Source organism: Castor canadensis, chromosome 5 (assembly GCF_047511655.1).
Source record: "Castor canadensis chromosome 5, mCasCan1.hap1v2, whole genome shotgun sequence".
Lineage (NCBI taxonomy): Eukaryota > Metazoa > Chordata > Mammalia > Rodentia > Castoridae > Castor > Castor canadensis.
The window spans coordinates 76,179,124-76,198,189 of record NC_133390.1 but is presented as its reverse complement, the minus strand read 5'-3'; the positions used below and the strand labels follow the sequence as shown (position 1 = coordinate 76,198,189).

Sequence of the window (19,066 nt, the reverse complement as noted above, 5' to 3'; positions counted from 1 at the left end):
GGTTCATTACTATAAGAGAAACAAACACTTACATAAAACTTATCCTCACTCCAAAAAAAAAAAAAGAGAAAGAAAAGGGCAGAATACTTTAAGCTATTCATAAGTGATCATTAATTCAACATAATTATTATGCAAGTTCTTTCATCTGTCTTGGTCTCAGCGTCTATGAAGCAGGTGGAATGAGGTAGGTGTTTATGACAAAAATTCCACTACGAAAGTTTGGCACAACTCAAGCATTGCCTTCATTATGACCTGCTGCAGCATTCTTTCACCCCTAGGTGGCGATCCAACATTGGTAAGGAAACAGGCTGGTAGTTTTAACAAGCATCAGTAAATGGAGCAGCTGCAGTTACCAAAGTGATCAAAGTTTATTAAAGAAATTATATGCAACATTTTTTAGTACAACTGGAGATCCTGACATGAAAAGGAGGAACTGCCTTTTAAAGCAAGCAACTGTACTCATGTGCCTCAACAGAAAAATAAGACATGCAACAAATATAAAATAAATGATACTGAGGAGAGGAAAGGCAAGTACTTTATTACTCCCTTTATACAGATTGCTCCCACCAGGCATGGTAGTACATGTCTGTAGTCCAAGCTACCAAGGAGGCTGAGGCAAGAGGGCTACTTGAGCCCATGAGTGCAAGACCAACCTGGGCAATATAGTGAGACCCTGTCTCAAAAGAAAAAAAAAAAAAAAAAAATCTAGCTTACTCCCAAATTGACAAGTACATTCAGGTATCTTACAATATTATGGAGAAAGGAAGGAACAGTAACAAGAACACATGAACCTACTAGAGGACCACTTGGTGTGTTTTATGTATGAAATTATGTGGTAAAACATCACTTGCCCATTAAAGTGGCAAAAAGAAAAGGAGAAAATGAAACTTTCATACAGTGCTATTACAAGTGAGTCCTTAAGTCAGGTCAGGTGATACACATCTATAATCTCAGAACTTGGGAGGCTAAGGCAGGAGGCTCTTTAGTTCAAGGCCAGCCTGGGCTGGCACAGGGAGACCTTGTGTCAAGAGTGTATCTTTAGCATAGATGAGAGTCCCTGGGTTCAATCCCTAGCAATGAGGGTAAAAAAACCAAAGTGAATCTACACTCCCTTTTTGGAAAACCAACTGACAGCATATTTAAGTTTAAAATCTTATACATACTTGGCATCTTACCTACACATAAGTATATATGCACAAAATGTATCCTTCTGTATTGTTTGTACCAAGGGAAAACAAAACAATAAAGCTTAGAACCAACCTATAAATGCCCATCAACAGAATTAATAGTTTATGCAACTTAGAGAATGAGTTAAGTCTGGGTAGAGACCAGATGGTTCCATACAATATACAGACAGAGAAAAAGAAATGCCTAATACAGTATTTTTGTAACAAGAAAACGTACATATGTTTTAAAAAGAGCAGAGAAAGGCATCAAATACACACCAAACTATTACCATTGGGAGGTATGTACTGCAGGACAGAGATTACCAATCACATACTTCAAATTCCTCTACATTGTTAGAGGAATGAAATAGAGTATAAAAGTTTTGTGCTTTTTCCCCTGCTTTAGGGGTGAGAGTGGGTACTTGAAGCAAAACACCTAACTGTAACAAATAGAGGCTGGTTTAAAATAAGCGAAAAGAGGTTGTGTGGCATGCATTTAATATAACAGGAATAAACAAATCAAGAGTTCTAGGAACAGGGTTGGTAGTATGGCTTAAGTAGTAGAGTTCCTGCTTAGCAAGCTGGAGACCCTGAGTTAAAACCCCAGTACTACCTCCCTGCACACTCCCCAAAACATAAGAGTTCTGATAACAACTTGTATAAACAAACCAAAAGCTAAAACCAAAACCTAAAAACTACACTTTAAGATTTTTGTTGAGTAACATGTAAATGAAGGTTCTTCCATTTTAATGCAAATTAGTGACTTTAAAACTATAATGCTACTAATTAAAATCCCTAGTCAATCAATGGTCTTTGAAATTTAAACATTCCTTAAACCACAAGCTCACTTTATTAGAGCTAAAATTGGGATGCATCTCGGATGAAACTCTACGGCTGCCCATCAGCAGGTAACAGCTCTGATGCAAGGGGTCACTGCACACTGCTCTCAAAGTTGCTCTCACTGTTCATAGCACTGCCATTTAGTAATGTAACTGTTGGTAGCATAATGCTAGGCTTATATTGCTGACTGATGTATTAAAAAGATTACCCTACAGATATATCCTCAAACAAAAAGCAACAGTGTACACAGAAAGGTAAGGTATCAAAATAGAGCAGCAGACGGGGAGAGGAAAGGCTAAGGGTAGAGAACAAAACAAAGAATAGAAGAAACCTTTCCAGAGGATTACACTCTTAAGTTTTCAGAATGTTAAGGAAGTAACATATAAACTCCAGAAATGTTCATTTTTCTTAACAGAAAACTTAAATTTATTTTTATTAACTCAGCACAGTTCAAGATTACTGCACTACCTGCAAGAAAGCAAAATTAGTTTTATTCATGATCTATATTCCAATATAATACATACTTCATTCTTCCAGGTGGGGTGGCTCACACCTGCAATCCCACCATTCAGGAAGCTGAGGCAGGTAAATCACCAGTTTGAGAACCAGGTTGAGAACAACCTGGGCTAGATAGGAAGGCCCTGTACCTGTATCCAAAAACAAAACAAAGTACAATCCTGCAAAACTGTTACTAAAAGGCACTTGGACTACAGATAGAGAGAGAGACACACACACACCTGTATAACACGTGTATATACACGTGTGTGTGTGTGTGTGTGTGTGTGTGTGTGTGTTATAAGGCAGGGTCTTGCTATGCTGTCCAGGCTTCCCACTTTCCCTGGCTTGGGTCAACTTTAAGTTATATGAATTTATGTTGTTCCAGTTTACTCCTTTTCCCAATTTGAAGCCTACCCATGTAGACCCACATATAAAGTAAAAAGCATTAACAATCACATTCAACAAATATTTTAAAAATACAGCAATATAAATTGCACTGTAAAGGATAATGGCCTTAGTCCTGGTACAAATATCATAAAAATGTTAAGTTTCTAACTTTCTATGGTAATCCAGGATTTAATAAAAAAAAAAAAAAAAAACATGTGTTTGGGTACTAAACCAACCAGAGTAACAGTAAATGACATCTGTACAATATTTATAATTTTTGAAAAACTTTTACAGGCACCTACTTACCAGTTTTTCTTAATACTGCCTTCTAAAAATAAAAAACAAAAAGAAAATCTTCACTAAATCAACAGAAGCATTTTCCATTTTCTCTAGCAAGGCAAGAATGGGGTAACTTTATATTAAAAACCTGCCAGCCATAATCTTAGCCACTTGGAAGGATGACATCAGGAGGCTGGAAGACAAGTCTGAGTAAATAGTTCATAAGACCCCCATCTCCAAAATAACCAGAGCAAAATGGGCTGCAGGTGTGGCTCAAGGGGTAGAGCTCCTGCTTTGCAAACAAAGCCCTGAATTCAAACCCTACTCTCCCAGTCACATATAGGACATAGAAAAAAATTGGGATTCTTAAAACATATATGACTCAATATTGTATTTCAAGTTGAACATTTCTTTCCCTTCGTCTTTCCCTCCGTATTCTTCTCTCCCCCTCCCTTCATCCATCTCTCCCTCCTTCCCAACGTCTCCCTTACTCATCTTTTCAATTGCAAATATGAGATTATTCATGCCTTAGCCCAGGGACCACTCATTGCTTCAGCCTCATACCAGCCCATCATGGCTGTTTGTTTGTAACTTTTTTCCCTAACCTTTAATAACTATTATTATCACCCTAGCTATGTCTGCATATGCTGTCTGTATGCATCCACATGCGATATAAGAATCTGGACTTTCTGTTTATCAATGACTACAACAGTAACATCTTTCAAGGGACTATTTTCTAAAAATTCATTTAAACCAGCTGTTGCTCCAAATGTACCTGAAGTACTTTTTTTTCACAAGGAAAACAGTGACTAGATTTCCAAGATGACCCACAAATGCCTTTTCTATCTCCCACAATTCTGCTAAGTGCACATTACACTAGCCTGGGTTAAGGGGCAAGTAGGCAGGTTATGACCACTTCGTAATTATTAGCATCCCCCAGGCTGTTCTTTTTGCAATTATCTTAGCAGGGGCAAAGGGTAGCACTACTGGACCGCATAGAACGACAACTACCAACCACTCATTTAAGCACTGATCTTTCTTGAGCTCCAGATCAAATTATCTACTATACATTCTGCAGACAGCAAAAACTCAATAGGTTCATTTTATCTTTCCTCCAAAAAAACCTACCAAACTGGGCGCTATTTTCTCATTTCAACCCTTCTCAAATCCACTTCGTCATGCCCTTTTCCTTAGTCTTCTTCATTCAGGTCTATATATGAATCAAATACAATCTTTACTCTTCCTGCTTAATGCTGCAGCATTCCCCAAACTGATAAGGATATCTCCACAATGTCTCAAAAGACATCATCTGCTAATATAAATTCAAGACACGCTGGTTTAAAGTTAAGATACTTTTTCCTAGCAAAACTTAAGTCTCTCAATGTAGACTACTACTTATTTCCCTACCACTGTGAAAAGAGGCCCAACTGAGCTCAAGGGAGAAAGTCAACACAAATTACAAGACATGTAAAATCCTACAGAATCTGCCCTACCTAGCTCTTAACACTATCTGCCATTATCAATGGTTTTCATTCACCTTTTATAAGCCTTACGTCCCATTCATATAGAACATATATATATATATATATACATATATATATATACATATAGAACATATATATTCATATAGAACATATATATATATACATATAGAACATATATATTCATATAGAACATATATATATATATATATCTCCTCAATAGCCCTACCATTTCCTGATTCCATGTCTTTATACACAGCGTTCTTCTGCCAAGAATGCCCTTCCCTACCTTAGTCCGGCTGGAGTTCCTGCTCATCCTTCAGAGCTAGCTTAAGCTACTAATCTTTCTCTGCTCCTTCCTCCTCCTAGCAAAGGACTCCTCCCACCTCTGCCCCACTTCTGCATGCATCAGAGCAGCTGTCTAAAGACACTGAACTTACAGACTTAAAAGGATGGGAACCAGGCCAGCACCTAGCAATATAGCTGAATGAGACAAGGTAAGACCAGGTTGAGGAACAGGTGGACTCTTTCCTTTTTCTGGCAAAACTTCACAACAAAGTAAGTTTTGATTTTGGTATGATCCCACATTTCATCCTTATATCCCTTTCCCCAACCCTCTTACCAGATCACTTAGTGACCTCATGTAACCCTATACAACCACTACCATAGTACTGTGCTGTTCAAATTAACTACTTTCTCTTTCAATCAATAGCCATTCAGTTTGGTTCAAAAGCTAATATATAAATGAGCGACAGCTTCTCAAAGCTGACAGACATGAAATGAACCTCTCAGTAACAAAAAAGAAGTATGGAGAATGCTGGGTGTGGTGGCACATGCCTTAAACCCAACACGTAGGAGGTTGAGGCAGAAGGATGCAAGGTCAAGGCCAGCCTGGGCTAGTTAGCAAGACCGTATTTCAAAAAAAAAAAATATGGAGAGAATGTGAGGTGTGGCCATTTCAGTTCTACAACTCAGAAAGCTGGTCCATAGACGAGTCTGAACTGCTTCCTGTAAGTGTTCCCACTTTTCATCCACTCCTGCACAGTAGCTGAAGGAGGCACTAATGACAGAGACAGTTGGGGCTGGTGGTATGGCAATCCTACAGATCATCTGCTGAATAGCTATTTGTCTTCATTAGGAAATACATATGGTTAATTTTTCATTATTACAAAGTCTCACCAACATGTTCATGAATGAAATTAAAACAATGCCTTTATTCTGGCAAAGTACTCCCTTAAAATCTAACCCTAAACTATTGCTTGATTAGAAAAAGGCAAATTAATTGCTGCTCAAGTACTGTAATATTTTAATAATACATTTACCATTCTAGTAAGAAATGAAGTGGTTCACTACCACTTCTAATTTCATAGAAGTTTTTTTGTTAGAATATTATTGCTCAACATGTGCCAACTACTGGGCTAAATGCTGGAGGTTAAAAAGACTAAATTTTTAACCCGAAGAAACCCAATCTAGTAAGCTAGACAGATAAATATGCAAGTATATATCAAACAAAACTTTTGAGCAATGGGACAAGGAGGGGAACAAGAAGGAAGAAAAGAGGACTAGGAACAGAAAGAAGAGCTGAAGAGTACAAAGATCATCAAGCAAGCAGTTATGGGAAATATTAGAGAAATAAAGAAACAGAGGCATAAAATTCAAGCAGAGGAATTACCATATGCAGAAGTACCAAAAGGAAGCAGAAGCCAGCATGGGTAAACAGTTCACAAGACCCTATCTCGAAAATACAAAAAAAAAAAAGGCCTGGCACAGTGGCTCAAGTGGTAGAACACCTGCCTGGCGAGCATGAAGCCCTGTGTTCAAACCCCAGTACTGCAAAAAAAGAAAAAGAAAAAGAAAACTCTTAGTTGGGTATGCAGCTCAGTGGTAAAACACTTGCCTAATATGTGCCAGAAGACCATCTCAAAAAATTCAAACCATTTTTTGAAATATGAGATATGCAGAAACATCACTAATCAGCATTTCTGATGCTCAAGATTGAGCTCAGAGCTTTATACACATGCTCTACCAACTGATTTATACCCCAGTCACTAACTGGTATCTTTAAATAAAAATTAATCAGTATTTAACATAAAATTCTATTAAATAAACATCTTTTTTTTTTTTTAACCACTTAAGCCTCCCCCCTCCCCTTTTGTTTTAGTTATTTCTCAGATAGGGTCTCAAACTTTTTGCCTAGGGCCCTCAATGCACATGGCTGGGATTACTGCAGCTTGGGTCACTATGCCTAGCTTGTCTTTTGAGATAGGTATCTCTAACTTTTTTTTTTTTTTTTTTGCCTGGGCTGGCTTGGAACCACCATCCTCCCATCTCTACCTCCCACAGAGCTGGAATTAACATACCATTCTAAGTTTTATAATGTGGCCAGGTACAGACATTGAGTAACAAAAATAGAGGATGGAGGAAAACAAACTATAAAACACACCCAGAGGCACAAAATTAACAACAACAAAAAAACCACAACAATCCTCAATCATCTACCCCCCATACACACACAACTCAAAATTTGTTTTGAATTACTAAACAAATATTAGTTAAGTTACTATTTGCTCAAATTCATCCTCGTAATTCTCTTAGGTAGGTTTTATCATATCTATTTGGCAAATAAAGAAAGATTTAAGTGATTTACTTAACACCAGATATAGAGCTAGTAAGTATGGGGCTGCAATTCAAAGTCAATTTATCTAGAGAGCTATTACTAAGGCAAAACTGTCTTTTCCCCTGCTACCCAATAACAGTTGTATTTTAATTTTAAATTTCTGGAAACATTCTATAGAAATTAACAAATCCCACACTTTGGGATCAAGAAATTGTATTTTACATAGTTAACTTGCTTTTTCTGGAAATTAATTTCTTTCCTAACTAGTCTCTGAGTGTCACTTGATCCTTTCATTGTTTGATCCACAAAGTAAAAGAGACAATATTCTAATTAACAAATTTGGCAGTCCTAAAGTTTATTACTCATTTGAGTTACTGTTTTACCACCACCTGGAGTCTAGCAAAGGCTGGGATATGACCTGTGGGCCTAAAATATTAACAGATCTGGTGTTGGGGTACTTCTCTCTGGACAACTGTTCAATGAGCCTCTCCAGTAATCTCCATTCTCAAACAGCGTTCCTCAATCTCAGACATTTATTATTTGGACAGCTCCATTTTTCTCCCTACTTAGTGATTACCTTAAAAATCATTTTTAAGCTGTAATTTAATAAGGGATTTTTTTTCCAATTACTATTTATTCATGATATTCTACATTGCCCCTTTTTAGTTGTTGTTGTTTTGTCATGTGACAAGGTCTTGTTACGTTGCTCAGGCAGACCTCGAACTCTTGTACTCAAGCAATCCTTCCACCTCATCTTCCCAAGTAGATGGGACTACAGGCACATACCACCATGCCAGTCATACTGCCTATATCTTTAATCTTACTAATGTAAACGTTTTTAACTCATAACTTATCTTACCACAAGGTAAAAACCTACTTTCCTCCAGATTAAAGCTGGGCATAGCAGCGCATACTGTAATCCCAGCACTGCAGAGGCTGAGGCAAGAGGATGGAGAGCTCCAGGCCAGCATGGGCTACAGGGCAAGGCCATAGCTCAAAAGTAAAAAATGATTAAATAAGCCCGGAACCCTTAATTTTTTAAACCTAAATCTTTGCCCCAATTCTGAACTTCTCTTATTTCTCTATTCTCAAAATAAAATTATCAAGTAAAATCTAAGAATTACTTCCTTGCTTCTAGCATGTTATCCGAACTAGTTAGATGGATTAACTAGAAGTTTTGATGACTACAGATTCACTCACTGTATATACAAGCCAGTTAGCTTCACTTCATATAAAGTTCCAAAACACAAAAGCTAAATCCTGTCAGCCGCCCTTAGGATCCAGATTTAACCAGCCAAGACATAGCATACATTAGTCTCCTTAACTGCCAGAGTATGTTCCCAGACTCCCAGGGCATACTTGAAACTGGGCAGTACCAAACCCTATGTTTTTTCCTGCACATACATACCTTAAGTTAAAAGAGATTACCAAGAAAAAAATACAACAATTATCTCAACATACTGTAACAAAAGCTATGTGAATGTGGTCTCCCCCACCTTCTCCCAAAGTATCTTCCTGTACTTTGACGTTTCATTTAAAAGAAGGACTTTCCAGTTTCTCTTCGGCACATGTGAATTGCTAGCATCCCTACTTTTTGACTACTCTTGCATTTTTGGGCCCTTATTAAGTACAGTAAGGGTCACTTTAACATAAGCACTGATGTATCCTGACAGTTGATTTGCTAACCAAGATGGCTATGGCGGGATAGCTCAAGTGATGTAACGCCTGCCTAGCAAGCATGAGGCCCTGAGTTCAGATCCCAGTGCCACCACTAAAAAAAAATAATAAAAAGCAATGTACCAAGATGGCTACTAAGTGCTAATGGGCAGGTAGCACATACAGTGTGGCCATGCTGGACAAAGGGATGAATCACACACCAGGCCAGAGAAGTGGGATGGCACAAGATTTAATCATGATACTCCAAACAGCACAAAACTTAAAACTTGTGATGTTTATTTCTGAACTTTTTCACTTAATATTTTTCAAGCACGGGTGACCAAAGGTTAATGAAACTACAGAAGGTAAAACCATGGATAAGGAGGCGCTAGTATTCAGAGTACATCCCATGACTAGAATCCTTGGGGATGTGCATCAGATATGGCAACTTAACAGCTGTCAGACACTAGCTTAACTTCTTTTAGCATACCACTGTGAATTACTTTAAGTTTTTCAAGATGAGTTCAAACCCCAATACGGACAAAAAAAAAAAAAAAGTGTTAAGAGTGTTTCCAGCCAGTCTGGTGGCTCATACTTATAACCCTCATTACATGGGAGGCTAAGGATGGAAGTTCAAGGCGAGCCCTGGCAAACAGCTCGAGACGCCCCCCCCATCTCCAATATAACCTGAACAAAATGGACTAGAGGAGGTGTGTCTCAAGTAGTATTGCACCTTATTTGCGAGCACAGAACTTTGAGTGCAACCCCAGTTCCACAAAAAATAAATAAATAAATAAATAAAATAAAGCATGTCCTTTAGGAGGAGATAAGCTGCAAACTCCTGTTCAATTTATGATCCATTCACAAGATCTCACACTTAGTATTATCATTAGTAAGTCTAGGTCACCAAGTATACTAACAAGGAGAACCCATTTTAGATGGGCCATGTTATCAAGATCATTTTGAAGTTCCACTTCTGCCTTCCAAAAGCCAAGAAATTACAACCACTTTGTTGTCATTTACAGGTGTAAAGTTCCCATTTCACCATCACCCAGAGTATGGAAATAAATAAAATACAGAAAAAGACAAAGTTCCAACAGGGCTCCCTACTCACTATTCATTTTCACTGAGTTTGACCACTGAGTCGGTTATATGTCTACAGTCACTAACCTAAAACGTATTCTCCTAACATTACTATTTACGTTAGGAATAAAGCATATTCATAATTGAAAATCTCCTATTCACAGTGTTCACAAAACCACCTTGCCAGCTGGGAACCAGTAGCTCATGAGTATAATCCTAGCTACTTGGGAGGCTAAATTCGGGAGGATCCAGGTTCAAGGCCAGCCTGGGCAAACAGTTCACGAAACGCCATCTCCGAAATAACCACAGCAGAATATACTGGAGAGGTATAGCTCAAGCGGTAAAGCCCTGAATTCAAACCCCAGGCCCACCAAATATATATACATATATTTAAATCAAAAGAAATTTCAAAAGCAAAAATTTTTAATCCCTGCATTACACAGCCCAGTTGATGCAGAGAAGCCCTTAGTCCATACTGCATTCTCATCAGTTGTATTTAAATTGTTGTATGAGCCAGGCACCTGTGGCTCTTTTCTATAATCCTAGCTACTCAGGAGGCAGAGAGCAGAAGGAATGTGATTCCAAGCCAGCCTGGGCAAATAGCTTGTGGGATTCTCTCAAAAATACCGAACACAAAAACAGGACTGGTGGAGTGGCTCATGTGGTACAGTGCCTGCCTAGCAAGCATGAGGCCTGAGTTCAAGCCCAAATAACACACACACAAAAAAAATTTCTTACGTGACCTGAGTATTTCCCTGTCCTGAATTTTATGAAAATATGCCTCTCAAAAAGCAAATGGGTGTTCAAAGTGCAAGGTAAAAGTTAATGTGTTTGCTGGCATGACTCAAGTGGTAGAGCGCCTGCCTAGCAAGTATAAAGCCCTGAGTTCAAACTCCAGTACCACTTAAAAAAAAAAAAAGTTAATGTGCCTATTGTAAGTGATAAAGTGAAAATTTCAGATTTGTTTTGAAAGAACACGTGTTTTTAGGGTCCACTGGCAATGGTATAGGAAAAATGAATAAAGCATCCTCAGTACAGTACTGAACTCTATACATCCTGAGCACTCATGGTTTTTCCTCAATGGAGGTCTTTTTGGAACCATATACCCATGAATATCAAGTGTCCCCTGTGGCTCATCACATGATACAGTTTAGAGGAGGCTAGGCACGGTGACATACATCTGTAAACCGAGCTATTTGGGAGGATCATAATTTGAAGCCAGCCCAGGCAAAACTTAGCCCATTTCAACAGTCAGGTGTGATGGTCCACCCATAATGCCAGCTCCCAACTAAGTAGGAGGACTGTAGTCCTAGGCCTGCCCCAGGCAAAAATTCAAGACTACTCAAGAAAAATAACTAAAGCAATTAAAAACAAAGGTTGGGAGTGTGCCTCGGGAGGTAGAGCGCCTGCTTAGCAAGTGCAAGGCCCTGAGTTCAACCCTAGCACTGCCAAAAGCCACTGTTTAAGAATAGATCTGTGTTCTAATTAGCATGAAATTAGTTCTCTACCTACCTACACTATGTAAGAATTTATTTTATTTCAAGCCAATTTTAGATTAAAATTTTAAATACTACAAGGTTCTCCAAATAAAGCTTACTAGTTGGTCTAGACAAAGAAATCAGTCCTCTTACAACATAATACTGAGTGAACTTGAAGTTTATCAACTTTATTTTCAAGATAAACTGCTACTTAGTATTTTTAATTATAACTACTATTTAATTGAAACAAGCAGTATCACTTTTCCTTCCCAACCCCAGGATCAAAAAGAGGCGTCTAACAGCTAATAACGTTTAAAAACTTCACTTAAATTTTTCACCCTGTCTGGTCTAATGACAGATACTCAAGTTAAATTTAAAAATAAATAAATAAAAGCTGGGTGCCAATGGCTCATACCTGTAATCCTAGCTACTCAGGAGGCAGAGATCAGGAAGATCACAGTTCAAAGCCAGTCCAGGCAAATAGTTGCAAGACCCTATCTTGAAAAAACCCTTCACAAAAGAGAACTGGTAAAGTGGCTCAAGGTGTAGGATCTGAGTTCAACACCTCAGTACCCCCCCCAAAAAAAAAAAAAAACCAGGATGGCAAAAGTTACCTTCTACAAAAACAACAATCAATAATAGGCCTATTTCAAACAACTTTCAGGAACTGATAAGTCTTAAAAAAGGAGTTGTTGGTTTGGCCGAAGTGGCTTAACCTATAGAGCGCCTGCCTAGCAAGCATAAGGCCCCAAGTTCAAACCCCAGTACCACAAAAAAAAAAAAAAAGAAACAAACAGGAGGGAGGGGTGTTGATAAACTAAGATATGATGCCCACACACATCTGTTTTGGCGACTGTAGCCTGTTCAGCAAAGCAACAATCCTCTAGAGAAAAGAATGCCACATATATTCCAGTAAAGCAAAATTAATGCCATGTGCCTTGGTAAAGATGCTGAGTCCAACCAAAGGTAGAATACTTTTAATTATGGACTGGCCCTTCAAAAGAATCACATCAAAACACCTTCGCTTTTGCCACAAACCCTTAGAAGACAGTGTTCAACGTTAGAGTACCAGCATTTCTTAATCATAGATCTAAAATAGTCATTACATACTCAACTGTGTTCTATTCTTTTAGTTCAGACCATGTGTAGGTTTCTGGGTTTACAACTCCATACCCACTCATTTTGCACTAATACAATCACTAACTATAGCTCCAAGACACAGATGTTTAGAAGTACTTAATTACGTAAATGATTCATACCTCCTATGTCCAGACACCAAGATTCTAGGATGTTTCTGTCCGATCTATGGGAAGAGGAAACAGTAAACACCTGTCACAAAAGCTTTCCAAACTGTTACTGTCAATCCCCAACTCCATTCCCTCCCTCTCAACTCCGTCACTCCCAAAAAACTAAAGGCCATACTGCTCCCCAGAACCTGAGTTTGTGAAGAGAATGAAGACAGAAGGCCAGCGTAGCCAGGAAAGTACTGCCGGCAAAGGCTCACAGAGGCCGAGTGCGAGGCTTTGGGCAAGTCAGCAGTCACTTTGATCTGGGCCTCAGTTTATAAAATGAGGCGATCGGCCCGGACCTCCACTACTCCGGGCTGAGAACGAACTCGGGATTCCTACAGTCAGTCCCCGTGCATCCCATCCGGGGACCTGCCAACAGCCCATCTTCGGCCACAAGACCATGCCATCTTCCGGACTCTCTAGAAGAGCTGGACCACCATCCCGCACCCTGGCGTCCCCCCGCCCCCCAGATCTTCACACTCCCAACGTGGACCCCTCTTCCCTGCCTCACCTGCCCCTGACATTCCGGGGGTCTTGGTGCCCCTCCCCTCCATGCTCACCTTCCCTGATTACTGATGCCCAATTCAGGCCCCAGGAGGCAGTCCGTAAGCTCACCTGGTACCCGCCACCCCGACAATACCGTTCTCCTCCTCCAGCCTCGCCATCACCGCCATCCACCCGCCCCACGCCCCGCTATCTGGGACCACTCACCGGCCGCGCCGCCGCGCCGACTCCTCGGCGGCCTCCCGGCCAGAGCAGCCAAGAGGCCGCGGGGGGCCGGGCCGCCGCTGCCACCGCCTAGCCTCAACCCAGCCCCATGGCCCTCGGCCGGCGCCGGCGGCCGCGGGTCGCTCGAGCTCGAGGCGCCGCCGCCGCCGCGCGTTGCGGCTCCGGCTGAGGGGACGGAAGCGCCGCGACGGGGCCCGGGCCGGGCCGGGCGCAGGGCGTCCGCGCTCTGCTTGTCGGCGCCCGCGGCGGCGGCGGCGGCGTGCAGCCCGGCAGGGCGAGAACAAGGCAGGGCGGCAGGCAAGACCGGCAGGGGAGGGGGGCGTTCTGCACTCTGAAACGGCCTCCCGCCGTCGGCGACGTAGCGACCCCCCCTCCCCTTGGCCGCGGCGTGCGATCACGCTACGGAGAGAGCCGGCGGGCAGACGGGGGAGCGCGCGCCGCAAGCTCGGGACTCCCGCGCCGGATGTGAGGTCACGTGATTGCCTCATCCCAGCGCCGAGGGCTAAGGGGGGCTGTAGGGACGTCAGGAGGGCGGGGTAGGGGGCGGAGCTACGGCTTGGCCCTGCCCACCTACCCGTTAGGCAGCCAAGGAAAGAACCACCAGGTGAAGGCACTATAAGATAAGTGCCAAGCATTGATCGATAACCTAGGGCTACTCTTTTGGCGAAAGAAGGTGAAATGTGCCGTCCTTGCCTTATACAGACAAGATCATAGTCCAAATCCCCATTTTATGATCAGAGAAACTGAGGCCCTATGACTAGTTCAGACTTGCCCAGAGTCACAGTCCAGAGAGAAAGCTGGCACTAGAATGGTGGAGGTGAAACCAGGTCCTAGCTTACCATCCAGATTGGTTCGTTCCTTTAGCCCCCTCTCACAAAGTCGAATTTGACAATCGACTCTGCGCGCCGACTTGGGGCGGAGGTCTGAGAGGAGTACGCACTAGAAAGCTCCCAGGCGTCCCCTGCCTCCGCCTTCAGCGAGAGTTTCTACCGACAGACCATGCTGGATGCAAATTAAATACTTCCCTCCCACACTATTTATCTCAGGGCAGGGCCCGGCCGGAAATTCAAATCAAGGGTTTGGTTTTCGCTGCGCCCGCCCGGCGACGCGCGCCAGAAGCGGGGAGCGCGCTCAGCCACCTGCTGCCTCCCACTCCCGCCCTCTTTCAGCTCTAAGTCGCCTGCGCCCGACACCAGGCCATCACTATTGTTATTCCACCTTCTGCTAGCCCAACTCTTAGCTGCTTGAACGTCTTAGAGGAGGGGACAGCCCCTGTCCCCCATACTTGGGGACACTTTGCTAAGGGGCAAGGAGCACTCAGACTGGACACTTCTCCGGGGGCTGCCCCTCTTGGCCCAAGGCACAGGGCGACACCTCATCTGAGACAGCCTATTGTCCCGGGTTCATGACACTAATATAAACACCTTACTGGGAGCAAGAAAGATGCTGTTCCTGCACCACCACCCCCTCGTTTGTGTGGGACCAGGCAGTTTAGTGGCATTTCCTCACACAGAGTGGTGTGGACAGCTCACTGGACCAAAATGATCCACAGCTGTCTACTCTCAACCGGAGCTCACCGTTGCTTCAAACCTCACAGCTGAAATGAGTAAATGAGACAAGGAGGGTTAGGTAAACAGTATGAAAGCAATGTAGGTGGGGCTGGGCCTGAAAAACCTCCTCCCCACCTTTCCTGGCTCCCATGGCTCCTGGTTGTTTCCCCTAGCCTTTTAACAAGTTCAAGTCTCTCCAGGTCCTAAAAATAAAATGATCAAGCCAACCAGACACTGGCAGTGCCCTCTTCAATTAGACCCCCACTTAAATGGTGGTCTCCCCTGGTGCCTCCACCTTCTTACTTAACACTTGGCAATCTGATTTTTCTCCCCAGCCCCCATTCACATCCTTCTTCACCTTGCTCAGGCAAAAGTAACTCATGACCTCCACTTGGCCGAACTTAGCAGCATTCCTCTCTGCATGTCTGCTACATTTGACACACTTTGGATGGGCTCGTCTTCTGGAATCTCCCTACTACCTTGGTTTCCAAAGGATTGTACTCTCCCAATTGTCACGTCTCAGTAGCTAAGGCCTCTGCCTCTTTCAATGGCATCCTTAAGTGCTACCAATTGTGAATCTTCACCTTAAATGCATGTCTCTGCCCTCAGCCCACAGCTCTACTTACTCCACTTACTATTGAGGATCACCTCCAGCCTCCATTTCAACTTCCAAATCAGCAACCTCCGGCCAGACCAAAATGTAGAACCAATATCCAACTGCCTGCCAAGCAGCTCACTCTAAAGCTCAAGTGACACCCCAAAATTGGCATGCCCAAAACCAAACTCATCCTCTGTTTTCATAGCTACCCACCCCCACCCCATCCCCACTATTGGCACCACCATCACATAGTCATCAGTTAGAAAGTTAGGAATGAGTGAGTCATCCTTGATTAATCAGCAAGTCCTCTCTATTTCACCTGCTTAATAAGCCTCAAATTTCTGCCTCTGTTCCACTGGCACCCATCCTTTCTAGCTTGCATGAGAACTAGCCTCCAAACGTCTCCTCCTTCCTGCCTCCAGAGTGAGCTATCTAAAATGCACTGTGCAGGTTCCCCTAGGATTCTGGCTGCAGTGTGTACCTCCAACTTAAAAAAGTACAAACCTGCACTCGGGCTCTTAAAACACCATAATGAGCCCAACACTGGTGACTCACACCTGTGATGCTATCTACTTGGGAGGCTGAGATCTGAAGGTTCGAGAACAATCCATCCAAATGGTTTGTGAGACCCACATCTCCAAAATAACCAGGGCAAAATGGTGTGACTCAAGTAGTAGAGCACCTGCTTTGCAAGCTTCAAACCCTGAGTTTAAACTCCAGTCCCACCAACAGAGAAAAAACCAAAAAGCTATGAAGAAAAGGACTCGGTGTGGCCTACATAGTAGAGTACTTGCAAGCTCAGGCCCGGAGTTTGATCCCCAATACTGCAAAAATGAATGCATAAATAAATAACCATGAAGAGCCCAGACTTCAAGATGCAGTCGATTTTTTAGTGTAAGGCAATGTAGTGGGGGCAAGGAAACGATAAGAAGAAAGATATCCATTGAATATTTCAAAAAGTTCCTGCTACGGACGTAAGATAAATCTGAACACTGACTGGGGAGATGATGCTGAGTCACCAGGAAAGGCCTGGGCAAGTTATAGGCTGAAGGAAGAGAAGGAGAGGAGGAGCCAGAATAAAAAAGAAGCCCAAAACAGGGGATAGATGGCAGGTGGAGCCAATCTTAACAGTTTTGAAGGCTTACTGGTTCTCAACCCATAGTAATTCTGGGCCCCAGGCCCTATTCATGCTTGGCCCAGTCCTTCCCTTTTCTGACCCTACTCACTCTTTAATACCCAACCCAGGGGCGGTGGGGTGGCATGCCGCTATAGTCCCTACTGAGGCAGGAGGACCACTTGAGTCCAGGAATTCAAGGCCAGCTTGGGAAACACAGGAAGACTTTGTCTCAAATAAGCAAGAAATGACCCAATCCATGGGCCACAACCCCAAATAGATAACAGTCCTACTGTTACACTCTGACTTCACTTTCCACAAAAGTAGTTCTCCATCCTCACAAGCATTTTCCTTGCCTCTCCCATACCCCATTACCTTACCCCCTATTTCACTAAGAAAATCTACACCATCAAGAGGGAAAACCCTTCCCTGCAAAATACACGCATCATCTCACATCTACATGCAGTGTGAGTCTCTTTTCTTGCTCCAGAGGGGCAAAGCCTCCTCCTGATACAGTGAACCCTCCACAAGTGCAGTGCCAGGCCTCCCAGAGGTCACCAGCATTGCCAAGTCCAGTGCACACTTAGTGGACCTTTCTCTCCAACCCTCTCACAGCATTCATCTCTCCTCCTTGAAGCACTTTGCCTTTTCATTATGTAGTCTTTTTGAATTCTTCCCTCTTCCTCCTTGTCCACTCCTTCTCAACCTCTTGCACGTGCTTCCTCTATCCTGCCTCTAAATGTTGCTTCCCAGGGCTCTTCCACCATCCATTCCGCTCTCAAGAAGAGTTTTAGATTTTGTTTTTATTTTGGTGCTGGGGGTTCTTATCCAGGGCCTCATGCATGCTAAGCATGTGTTCTGCCACTGAGCTACACCCCAGTCCTGTTTTTGTTCTTGTTTGTTTTAATTTGACATCTATGGACTTTGAAAGGGTTGTGTATGGGCTTCAGGAGCTCTATAAATTCCTTAACTTGAATGTAAAGCTTTTTAAAAATGTTGTAGAGCGTTTGTGCTCCTTGCAATAGTATTTGAGAGTAATTCGGAGACAGAGGTTTGTTAAGCATGCATAAGGCCCTGGGTTCAGTCCCCAGCACAAAAAGAAAAAAGAAAAGAAGGAATCCACAAAAGGATAAGACCTATGATCCGCATGTTTTCCCCAGTCACCTTCCCCACCAGGGCTGTAGCTAGCGTATATTAATAATAATACATGTACAATAATGACTCTCACCCATGTCCCCACGGCCCAGGCCTCCCTGCAGAGTCCCTGGGCCATGCCTCCCTACCATTTTTACGTGCTGCTTCTCTGTTGCCACTTATCTAAAAGTCAGCTCTTACCTTCTTCCCCAAACCAACTCCTCTCCCAGGCTTCCTGACCTTAGCAAAAATACTCTCACCCATCCAACTGCTCAAGCCTGAAACCTGGGAGTTCTTTCACTCTTTTTTTCTTTAAGGTCATTTCACTGTCATGAATTTGTGCATATTTATACAGTACAATATTCCAATATGATAATTCAATACATGAATGGTGTGTAATGATCAAATCAGTAATTGGGTTCCCATCGCCTCAAGCATTTATCATGTCTATGTGTTGGGAAACTTTGCAATCTTCTAAGTTATTTTGAAATATATCACAAGTTGTGGTAGACTATAGTTGCCCTACTGTGCCACAGAACACAGAGAACTAACTCCTCACAGCTAGCCATACTGTGCTATTCCTTATTAACCCTTCTACCCCCTTTCTTCTTAGTTTCTAGTGACCACTATTCTACTCTCTTCTATGAGATTAACTTCTTTGGCTTCCATACATGAGAACATGTGGTCTCTGTCCTTCTGTGCCTTATTTCTATGCATGTTTCACTTAACATGATGTCTCCAGTTCCATCCATGTTGTCACAAATGACAGGATTTTATTGTTTTTATGGCCGAATAGTATTCCCTTGTGTGCATATACCTTTGTCCATTTGCCTGTTGATAGACACTTGGTTGATTCCACATCTTGGCTACTGTGATGAGTGCTGCAATGAAAATGGGAGTACATGTAGATATCTCTTTTAGATAATGATTTCATTACCTTTAGAAGTCATTTTTTTTTAATCTCCTGTTCTTTCACAAACTACCACCAATCCAATATCAAGTCCCTTTCAAATCCTTGCACATATCTCCATCTCCATTATCACTATAGTAGTCTAAACCACCTCCATCTCTTACCTGGGACTACTGTAGTAGTCCCTAACAGACTTCTCCACTGTCACCCTTGCCCTTTCCAATCCATTCTCACAGGGTGGGCCAGAATATGACTGC

The 19,066-nt window shown here is 42.4% G+C and overlaps 1 protein-coding gene across 8 annotated transcripts in view; it reads right to left on the bottom strand.

Annotated features, from left to right (window-relative positions):
* The window catches only part of Atp13a3 (ATPase 13A3), an 80,248-nt gene extending 65,832 nt beyond the window's left edge, over nucleotides 1–14,416 (bottom strand). For 3 of the 8 annotated variants that reach the window (XM_074073492.1, XM_020186748.2, XM_020186753.2), the window contains exons 1-2: nucleotides 13,486–13,592; nucleotides 12,745–12,788 (exon numbers count right to left, since the gene is read on the bottom strand). The gene's annotated coding sequence lies outside the window, so the exon portion shown is untranslated. Of the gene's footprint in view, nucleotides 1–2,530; nucleotides 2,654–12,744; nucleotides 12,789–13,485; nucleotides 13,595–14,342 lie in introns of those variants that run through there. The other 5 variants (XM_074073493.1, XM_074073494.1, XM_020186749.2 and 2 more) reach the window with 4 other exon arrangements.
* Between the last annotated feature and the right edge of the window lie 4,650 nt (nucleotides 14,417–19,066).